Genomic DNA, 10860 nt, shown 5'->3' with positions numbered 1-10860 from the left:
GACTATTCTACTTCTCTGGGCCCCATATCCTCTCTTGATGTAATTCTCTCATGTTATGGATGACTTCTGGTGTTAACTCTAAAAGTTTCTGAATCAGAAAGTTATTTTCTACACTGATCATTCCAGGAGGAGAAAAAACTGCCCAATATTGATTATTTGGGGACTTACAAGCAACAGCAGATGCTGTAGGTATCATTTTGGCTACCTGGTTTCTAACTCTTCCCCACAAAACAAAAAAGGAAGGCCATTTTTTTCTTTTTTTTTTCCTGACCCCAGAATGTATAAATAAAGAGAAGCTATCAGAAGAAAATGAAAAAATAGACTTGGCTGAAGTTGACAACCACAAAGATTCTATTCTGAACCAAGATTTCTGAAAGTTATTTATTGATTCACATTTGCTCCTGACAAATAGTTCTTTTTCCCCTATCACATCATAGACATTGCCTATGGGATGGAATAAAGGCTCATGACTTCATAGACTCCCCATCCTACCATATGAGTCAGGGTCTTACTTGGGGCTATAGCAAATGGTTTGGGAATTTGCCAAAAATTCATTAAGCACCTATTATATGCCCGGAACTGTGCCAGGGCTCTGGATTCAAGGACAAAAGTAAAAGCTTCTCGAAGAGCTTAAAGTGCAGTGGAGGAGAGATGTAATGTGTACCAAAAGAAGTCAAGACAAAGTATGTATGAAACAACACAAATTCCAAGAGGCAGAGAAGACTGAAAGAGAGACCTGCCTGTGGGAGCTAACACCTTGGCTGTGGTTAGAAGGAAGCTAAGGATTCCAGGAGATGAAGATAAGAAGGAGATGCCCCCAACAGGAAAGATCTCCTGGGATAAAGGTACCGTGTTGGGAGATGGATGTGGTATGAGCAGTGCATGAAGAAGACTGACATAATAAGACTGTAAATGTAGGTGGGGGAATACGGTGGAAGGCCTTAAACATTAGACCAAAGATTTTATATGTTATCCTAAGGACGATAGAGAGCCTCCAAAATGCCTTGATTCAGGGGTTGGGGCAGGTAAGACTGTTGTAGGAACATCAAGGTTCTATACAAAATGGAACTGTTATTATTTTGACTGAGTGAGGTTCATCACCAGAATGCTCATTCCTAAGTGATTATTTTTTGGGGAATAACAGATACTGACCTGAACTTTCCCACATATAGAAAGAGGGAGAATGTCAACATGCTGGGGGCTGCTGCAATCTGAAAGTCCTTTGGGATGATCCTTGGATTTCAGAGTCAAAAGTGACCTTAGAGGATAAATCTTGAATAACAGATAACATAAGCCTGCATTTTACACGGCTGACTTTGCTGCGGATTTGGAAATACCATCCACTAAATGACACCCCTGAAATGTAACCTTGTATGGTAAGAGCCTAGAATAGCAGTTACTCATGGCGGGAGCAGGGGGAGTTCACCAGTGTTCTTCAACATGAACGATGTAAAAAAGAATATTTAGATTAATGGTCAATGTTTATGTGGCACCTTAAAGTTTCCAGAACCCTTTACATGTATTATCTCATTTTAGCCTCATTGGAGCACCTTGAGCTAGGTACTGCAAGTTCAATCATACCCATTTAACAGAGGAGGAAGGTAAGGTCCAGAGAGATTAGCTAGTAAGCACCACAGGTAATCATTGTACCTTACATAACTAATGATGACGGTTTGCTCAGTCTTTACGTCTCTCAGCTTCCCCTACGATGCACTGAAGGGTTGGATCAGATTGTCACCATGGTACTTTCCAGCTCTGACACACTGTGATGCCTTCATCAATTTGCAAAATAATACTTTCTAGCCAAATAAAATCCTCAGAGAAAGTACAAGAAAATGCCGTGTTGTCATCCGATGCCTTATGTCTTCTGTTTCCATGGCAGCCATTAGACATCTGCTTCACGTGAAACTCTCCTTCATCTTGTTATGGGGGACACAAAAGGAGAGTTAAGCATGAAAACTTACCTAGAAGGCAAAAGTTTGTGGCCACTAGATGGCACTAGGGGAAGCATTTCTAACTGGAGCAGGTACAGGAGGGAACGTGGCTACAAAAAGGCACCTCCACCCCTATTCTTTGCTTTCTCCTCCTATTTCAGATCCCTATCCATTTCCTTTCTCAGGCCCCCTGGGCCTGTCTCAACTCAGCATGGAGGTGAGCCTGGGCCCTTAGAGGCTTGGCTGCTGGTTGCTGAGCTCTGGAAAGTCCCACCAAGTGATATAGCCTTTGAGTACAGACCAATAGTAGAGTGTGTATCATTAGGCCAAGATAATTATCTGCTATTTGTTCTCACTGGGAGGAAAAACTGTGAGAGGAAGGGGAAATTTGTAGGGCACAGAGAAGGGCTGGGCAAGACCAGGGAATAACCAAGCATTTGCCCGGTAGCCTATTTCTTCTACAAAATCAATATCCTATGTCCTACCTCCATGCCTTTGCATAGGCCCCGGGGTGGGGAAGCTGCGGCCTCGAGGGCATGTGTGGCCCTATGTGCCCTCAAGGCCGCAGCTTTCCCCACCCCTGGTAGATTCTTCAATGGCCTGGAATATAGCTTCCTCCATTCGACTTTTGGAATGCTTAGCTTCACCTAAGCTTAACTCATGAATAGCTTCCTTTGAGAAGCTTTTCCTTATCCACTTCATAGTGTTTTCTCCTTCTTCAGATGATCACTTACCTACTTAGCTCTTTGCATTTCTTCTCCCCCAGCATAATGTAATCTTCTTGAGGAAGAGGATAGTGCCTAGCACAAGGTCTTATGAATAAATGCACACTTAATCCTAATTTGTTGAATTCATTTGAATTCATAGACCCCCTTCCCAAAATGAGCACTGGATAGAGACAGGTAAGAGTTCTATTTTAAAAAAAAATGTTCCCTTTGTATATTTATAACCTATATCAGATTGCTTGATGTCTTGGGAAGGGAGGAAAAGAGGGTGAGGGGAGGGGGATGGCAAAAATCGAAACTCAAAATTTTACAAAAACGAATGTTGAAAACTATCTTTACATGTAATTGGGGGGGATGGAATACTATTAAGGGGGGGATTGTTCCCAGAGGCTTGATCCCCAATGAAGAAGTGACTTTTTATTGCATTCAGTGCCCACTGATGAGGGTGAATTCTCATCAGAAGATAGGGTTCTGGAGGTCAGGACAAGCCCAGGCCTGTGAGATGCTGTTCTACTTTATCACTGACTGCTTTTAAAATGTAGGAATGTGGAATAGGACTTCATGATATTTGTGACTTAGTCAGCTCTGATTAGCTTTTCATTATCTGTATCAGGAGAGTATATCATCTCAAATAGCGAATAACAATTATTTGTAGTTCTTCAGAGCTGTGAAGATTCTTTCTTCGGTTCCCCCTTACACGGCTGAGGCAGGTCCCCAGAACGAGGCTCCCTTTCTGCATTTTCAGGATGATGCCTTCTTTAATGCTGAAGGATTGAACCTTCATTCCACTGTGTTCTCCCCAGTCTCAAACATCAGTGATTAATGCCACAGTTTCATTTAACCAATTAATGTAGATTTGTTTTTGCAAAGGGATATTTACCAAAAGACAGCAAGAAGAGCAATAGAAGCATTAGCTTCTCGCTCTCCCGGAGGGCCTAAACTCCGCTCTGCCTCTTCAGTCACTGGGGAGAGTTGCCTCCAAATTCAACCAGCTTCTCCAAAGCATTTACTTCCACTAATGTCGCTTCCAGAGTCATTTCCTCTTCTAGGACCCAGATCCTTGAATGGAAAGTCACTCTACTATTGGGTTGGATCTTATTTATTCCTTGGGTCTGTGTGGACAGAGTCCAAACCCTGGTCTTGACTCTGGCTACCAGACCTCTAGTGTTTCTCTCTTCAGATCTTTCAAGCCTCATGAGGTCATCCCTTATTTTGATACTCCTGCACCTAAAAAAGACAAAGAAAACATACAACAGACGCAGAGCAAAATCAGGTCTGGACGTCATGGACCACATGGTGGTAGCTCAGGTGGGAAGATAAAAGCTGATGACCTCTCTCCCCAATGCGAGGCTTACAATGTAATTAATTGTCTGCTCACTTCAGAACAACCAGTTAGAAAAGAGAAAAGGCCATGGCCTGTCTGTGCCTTTTAAATGTATCCTCAGTTCTGATTAAGATATTACTTGAATGGCTACTGTTCATGTGGTGTGCAGACCGCAAATAATACCTGTGCATGATTTGAAGACCATCTGGGTATTGCATCATCAGGACATTTCCCACATGCTCAGAAGGGCTGGGCTTATTGGGAAGACCCCCATTACGTTCAACAACAATGCACGTTTGGCATGGGATGGTATTTTGTGTGTATGTGTGTATATGTGTACATATTTCCTGACAACAAGTATTTCATATACTTCCTGACTCTCTTTCCCTCTCTCTCTCTCTCTCTCCCTCTCTCTCTCTCTCTCTCCCCACCCCCGTCTCTCTGTATGTGTGAGTGTGTGTATGTATACTTCCTAATTTAAAATTTGTTCTCTGAATGCTATGCCACATCACCTCTCAAATATATATCCTGGACTCCAGTACCACCAGGGTCTATGCAACCTTGGGCAATTCTAACCTTTTCAGTATCCTAGGAAACTCTATGACTATAAATTACAAAGAAGATTTTGGTGAAAGGAGTTTACTCATCTGAGAGTTCTCCATACCAATGCAATCATAGTTCTATTTTTTTTAAATGATGTATCTGAAGTAATGATCTTTCATAACACAAGATAATGAAACACAATGAAGGATTGAAATGGGGTCACCCAGTGCCTTTCCCACTGTGGTTGTTGAGCATTATAATATCTATTGATTAGAAAAGTGCATGCATTGTTCCCTAGACTTGTCACTGCCTGCTGCATTATTCCATTAATGTCATAGAACAACATGGATATTGTTTGGCACACCAAGCAATCTTTGGGACATATACAAGAATAAGGGTCATTCATTATGGAGTGAAGAATAGAGAGATGCTAGATTCTATCCAGAATAGAGCAGGTGATGGGAAGTATCATAACAGATGAAAATATCAGCAACAGAAGGGAGATCAGTGATTAGGCAGTCGAAGCCCTGCCATTTTCCAGAGGGAGAAATTGAGGTTTAGAGAAATGAAGCAACTCAGTCAAGATCACTACGTAGCAGATGCAAAAATTAAAGCAGAGTCCTTCAGCTCTAGGCCTCATGGTTTGGTTTGGCTTGGCTTTCTTTTTCTCCACTGCCCCCTCCTCTGTGGCTCTAGAACACCATCCCCAAAGCAGATGCAAACTCAAGTTTGATTTGGATCAAAAAGTTGAGTGTAAACAAATAACACTGAAAAGGTTCAGCGTTAAGTGGTGTGCCTTATTTATGAATACATTTTAATTTCCAGCCTACCAGCCACTTTGTGGTCAGCCCTCAGTCCCATTTCCCCAAGCCTGCATCTTTTCATTCTTCCCTAAGTGTTATACAGTCTGACATTGTAGTGTCTGACTCTAGTGGACATACAACAGTCCAGAACAGCCTAACACGCATATCCACTATGGGCTCTTGCCCATTCCCTTTGGTCACAGCAACACTCCAACAGTACCAGCAATGGATCATCTCCCAGCCAAAACATGAAAACAAATGCTTCCCATTTTATCCCTATGGGGGATCAATTGAGCTCGACTTTTGACAAATTTAGTCAGAGTGAAAATGTACCGGCTGCAGCCCTGCAAGCAGACCACAGACATCCTTTGAAGCAGATTTTGGAAAGATCTTGAGAACTAGCAGAAAGAAAATAAGCTCTGGAAGCATTTGCTGACAATCCATAACAGCCTGTGGTTATCCAGGGCTGGCTTCCCAGAAGCCACTGTTCTGGAGCCAAACCAATTTCCCCCTAGAACTGATTTGCACTGGAGAAAGAGGGTCCTGGCTTCTTTAAAAGACAGAATAAAATAGTTTAAGCCTCTCTTTGGAGAGGTTCATGACAAAAGTGGGGCACTTCATTTCCCTTTATGTTTTAAAAGAAAGAAAATGTGGCTTCTCCCTTTGGGGGAGGAGATAGAAATAGGGACTCCCTGCCTAATTAGAACAGTAAATTTTTTACCTATTAAGACCAGTCTCAATGTTTGATTTTATTGAGACCTAAAGACTTCATTGACAACCAGCTGCAATCAGACTCTCTATAGTTTTATTCTAGTTGACCCAAAACTTGGCAAGGGAGAATGTGTGTGTATTTTTTAGTAGTTATCAGACTAAGGTGATTTCCAAAATGATAAGTCCATAAGTACTACTTTGTTAGTATTAATAACAAAAATAACAGTTTAAACTTAAAAAAAATTTTTTGCTTATCTTTCCCATGTTTCATTACTTGTCATTTCACATATTCCCAGGGAACAGGCAGGGATAGTTTCTTTGTTGTTGTTTGAACACTTTTTTTTAATGAGAAAAATGAAGCACAAAAAAGATTAACTGACTCACCCAAAGTCAACTGGAGAATGATTAACAGATCTCATGTGGCTCCTTGGATGAGAATGCATAGCTGCCCAAATGGAAAAGCTGAGACCTGCATGGTGATGATCGGGGATCTTGTTCCTGATATACTCTACCAGTCTTTGGAGTCAAAGGAGGAAGATGAAAATGGACAGCAATGCAGTCGTTGACTGAATGAGGGTCTCACAAGTGTAGCAGAGTAGACTTTGCAAAGGAAAACATGCTTTGGATGGCTCCCAAACAAAACAATTATTCCTCTAATTCTTCTATGTGGCTGATGGTTGAGACAAAAGTATTGCCTTTATAAACTGACTCTTCTACCACCCATAAATATGCCTTTTTTCCCCATTCTTGTTCCTATATCTCCTCAAGCCATCATCATATGTCTCTCCCCCTTTTACAGTCAATGTCCTGGAAAGGACGTTCTAGAGAGAACAGAATTTCTGACACTTCCTGATCCTTAGAAGACAGAGAGGACTGCCAAGTGTCTGCTCAGCATGTCACTTGGAGAACAAAACCACCAAGATGCTCAAACAATGGAGGCCCAGTGAGAAAGGGTTTGTTCACTCATCAGGCTCCAAGGCATGTTTCCATCTGAAAGGATGGAACAAGGCAATACTCCAAAACATAGGAAAACTTGGGGACATTCTCTTTCTATACTAAAGAATCATCACAATGGCAGAAGGTAGTTTCAAAAAAAACAAAACAAAACAACCTTCAGGTCCTGTTCCCTTCTGCGGGAGAGCTTGCAGACTATTAGAATACCTTGAGATTTTGCATTTGTTCAAGGGCATCTGTGAATACTCAATCTTAGTCATTTTATGTGGGGTAAGAATAGACCATTCTGTAGGTGGTGATCACACCGTATGATGAGTTCCTGTGCAGGACTGGAAGACCACACCTCCCTTTTGGGAATGCCCTAGACATCAACTACACTGAAGGTTGGATGCAAGGGTGGGGAGAGAGACTTTACTAGATCAATCCAGATGGGAACAATGAGGCAAAAGAAGGTTAATTTGAAGTCAAACCCAATCACTTTGAGTTGGGGGAGGGAACAAGGCTCTGGGCCACAGGTTAGATACATCAAGTACTTCATCAACTTTAAAGCACCAAGTGAGGTGGTACGGTGGCTGGAGTACTGGGTTTGAAATCAGGAAGATTCATCTTTATGAGCTCAAATCTGGCCTCAGATACATGTTAGCTGTGGTGAGTCACTTCATCCTGTTTGCCTCAGTTCCTCATCTGTAAAATGAGCTGGAGAAGGAAATTGCAAAGTACTCTAGAATGTCTTCCAAGAAAAGCCCAAATAAGGTCATGAAGAGTCAAATGCCATTCAAACAACTGAACAACAATTGTTGCTTGCAGGAGAACATGAGCAAGAATCTGAGAGGATGAGAACATGTGAGGGGGTTAGATCTGCCTCTTTAGAGTGAGCACCCACACCAATGAGACCAGAGGCTCATTAAGGCACCAAAACTCCCACTGCATGACCAAGGTGTGTGAGACACCCTCTTACCAGACAAAGTTCTTCTTTTTATGGAATGTCTTGTGATTGTCTGAGTGTAAGGAGAACTTTGATTAGAGTATACATTTCTGCTACCTTGTGGAAGAGTGTGTCCCAAAGAGACTTCAGTAAAGTCAAAAGATCAGGAAAGGCTAAAGGAGATAGCCATTGACATGCAAAAGGAGAAATCCTTAGGTTGCAAAATCAATATTCCACACCTTAGAGAGAATCTGAATCTGGAATAACTCAGCCGGACATAAAGATATCAGCAAACACAATGATCTTGTCTCTAGGGCATCAGCTGTCTTCCTATCTTTGTTCCTAGCCACTCATCTGCCTAAAATCACAAAAGAACTCTGGGAAGGGTAGCAGCCTAGTCAGAATTGACCACCACATCCCAAGGGTAATGGGGATTTGGTGCATACCTAAAATGTGTCACCCAAATGGGATACACTGAGGGTTACTGCTTCTGGGAGACAGGAGAACTAGAACATGTGTGGACATTCTGGATTGACTTACCATCTAGATTAGAACAGTCTTTTACACAATTGGCTGCAAAGACAGAACTGGCTGTGTTCTTAAAACTACATGTCTGAATTTTTCATGCATTTTCATTTGAGGGTGAAAAACTCCTCCACTCATTTCAGGCAATATCATGAAGCAGTGGGGAGAGCTCCTAAAGGCCCCCTCTCCCCACGCCTCCTCCTTTATCACCCTAGGTGTAGGGAATAGAGTTTCTGACCTGAGAGCTCGAGCCATGGGTTTCTGGGAATCCAGGAATCCAGACCAGATAGTGTATCCAGCCCAGAGCATGAGGAACAAGGGTTATTGATGTGAGTCCAGTAGGGTGTTGCTTTTGAACTTCATGGGACTAATGCAAGAGCTGAACTATGCTCTTAGTCTAATCTTTTGCCTCCCCTCCCCAAGAGACTGAGATAGTATGGGGTTGGGGGGGGTAATATCCCAAGGTATTGATGGAAATGTGTGTAAATATCTCTTTGTAAAAGCAAATCTGATGTTGTTTTTAATTGGGACTGCTTATTATGGAACCCCTAAAATGGGGATGAGACACAATCAGTGAGGAGATGAGCTAATGGCAGAAAAGAGATAATCCCTACCTCCCTCAGTTTACCGTAGAATCTTGAGTGTGTAAAGGAGGTGGAGCAAAATGTAACAGGCCTGGACTTTAGAATATGTGGTCAGAAGAAGTTCATATTATAAAAGAAAAGTCATTATCTGAGTGATCTGACCCTAAAGCAGGAAGGATAGTCACATAAGAGAGGTCAGATCTCTACCATGTCCTGTCTAGACATTACCAACCTTGGAACCAAGGCTCTGAGGGAATCAAAGAAGAGACTTCTGTCAATTCTAGCCTAAGGGCCAGTGTCATGGTCAAAAGACTAGGTAATGCTACAGCAGAAGAGAAGATAGTACCACCCAGCCATACCAGTGGCTAATGGTGATGCAACTGAGCCCTTGAAATCCCATGGATTAATCCATTCCACAGATGCTACACCTCTAACAGAGCCAGTGACCAAACTTGCCTAGCAGCCAAGTGTCCTGCCTAGCCCATTTCAGGACAAGTGCTCGGCGTCACAGTGCCCTGCAAGCCTGATTTGGCAGAAACTTGGCAGTAGCTGAGTGACCAGTCTGACCTAGTCCAGCAGCAACTGCCCAGGGGTCAATTGACATGTCCAGCCCAGCCCATCAGCATGTGTGCCCAGTGACTGAATAGCCTGTGTGGTCCAGGAGCCCAGCAGCAGTAAAGCCTGGTATAAACCAACTCACCAACCAATGACCAGCTTGGCTTACCCATCAGAGGATGACTGAATCCATTCAGCTGGGACACTGTGACTTACTAGAAGCAGATCTACCTGAGCTGTCCACACAGCAGATAATCTGTGCCCTGTAAAGAGTTAGGCCAGCTGAATAGGACACTCAGTCATCCATCTCTGACATCACAGGTTGCAGCGAACTTCACAAGGAATCCCCAGGCAAATCAAGGACATTGAGACTTAGATGTTCTGGAATTTGGAATTGACTTGGTCACATGTTGCCTCCCCTACCATTGTATTTCATATGTGTGTCCATTCTCTCCCTTCTAATCTGTCATCCTGACCCTGCATGCATTTGACATAGGGTAATGCCCTGATTTGGGGGAAACACTTTTGAACAACTGTTTTTCCCATGCCATTTGAGTAAAGTTCATAAGCTTTAAGTACATCCATAAGTACTGGATGATTGTTTAGGAAAAGGACACTGATAGGGGCTCATGACCTGTAGGGCAGGAGGACAGTGACTCTTAAAGACACTATAAGAACCCTGAGAGCAATCATCACTATAATAGCCTCTGTGGAGATCCAACCTACCAATGCCAAAGTGAATTGGGGGATTGAACTCAGAGAGGGTGTCACATCAAACCTCATAAGGCTATGGGACAGCTTAGGGGGGCCAACCACTGCTCACGTGTCATTCATCACTAAGCAATTTGCACTGTGAGATTGCACAAGTGCCCTTATTGGCTGTGGAGTTGGAAGAATTGATGACTGAGAAGACAAAGAGAAGGGGTCACATTCCTCCACCCCTCCCCAATTCTGTAAGTCTTCCACATAGCGTGGGCACAGACAAAAACCTATTATGTTGTGCCTCATTAAGATGTGGTATATGAGAAAACTATTCGCCCTAGAAAATCAGCAAACAATTAAACTTCTTAGAAATACATATTTTTTATTTATTCAGAAATCACTTGTAGTGAAGAAATGTGTTGGATCATTCAAACCCGTCAACAATCACCATCACCCTCTGGCACACTCATCCATACAAAAAGAAACAAAAAGGCCTTAAGAAAGGACAAGGAAAGAAAGCTATCAAAGTTCCCTTGAAAGGCTGCCGTTCCTTTCACATGTAATACCCCAGGGTC

This window comes from Vombatus ursinus, unplaced genomic scaffold (assembly GCF_900497805.2).
Source record: "Vombatus ursinus unplaced genomic scaffold, bare-nosed wombat genome assembly UNPS02006874.1, whole genome shotgun sequence".
NCBI lineage: Eukaryota > Metazoa > Chordata > Mammalia > Diprotodontia > Vombatidae > Vombatus > Vombatus ursinus.
Note: the sequence above shows the minus strand (reverse complement) of the source record.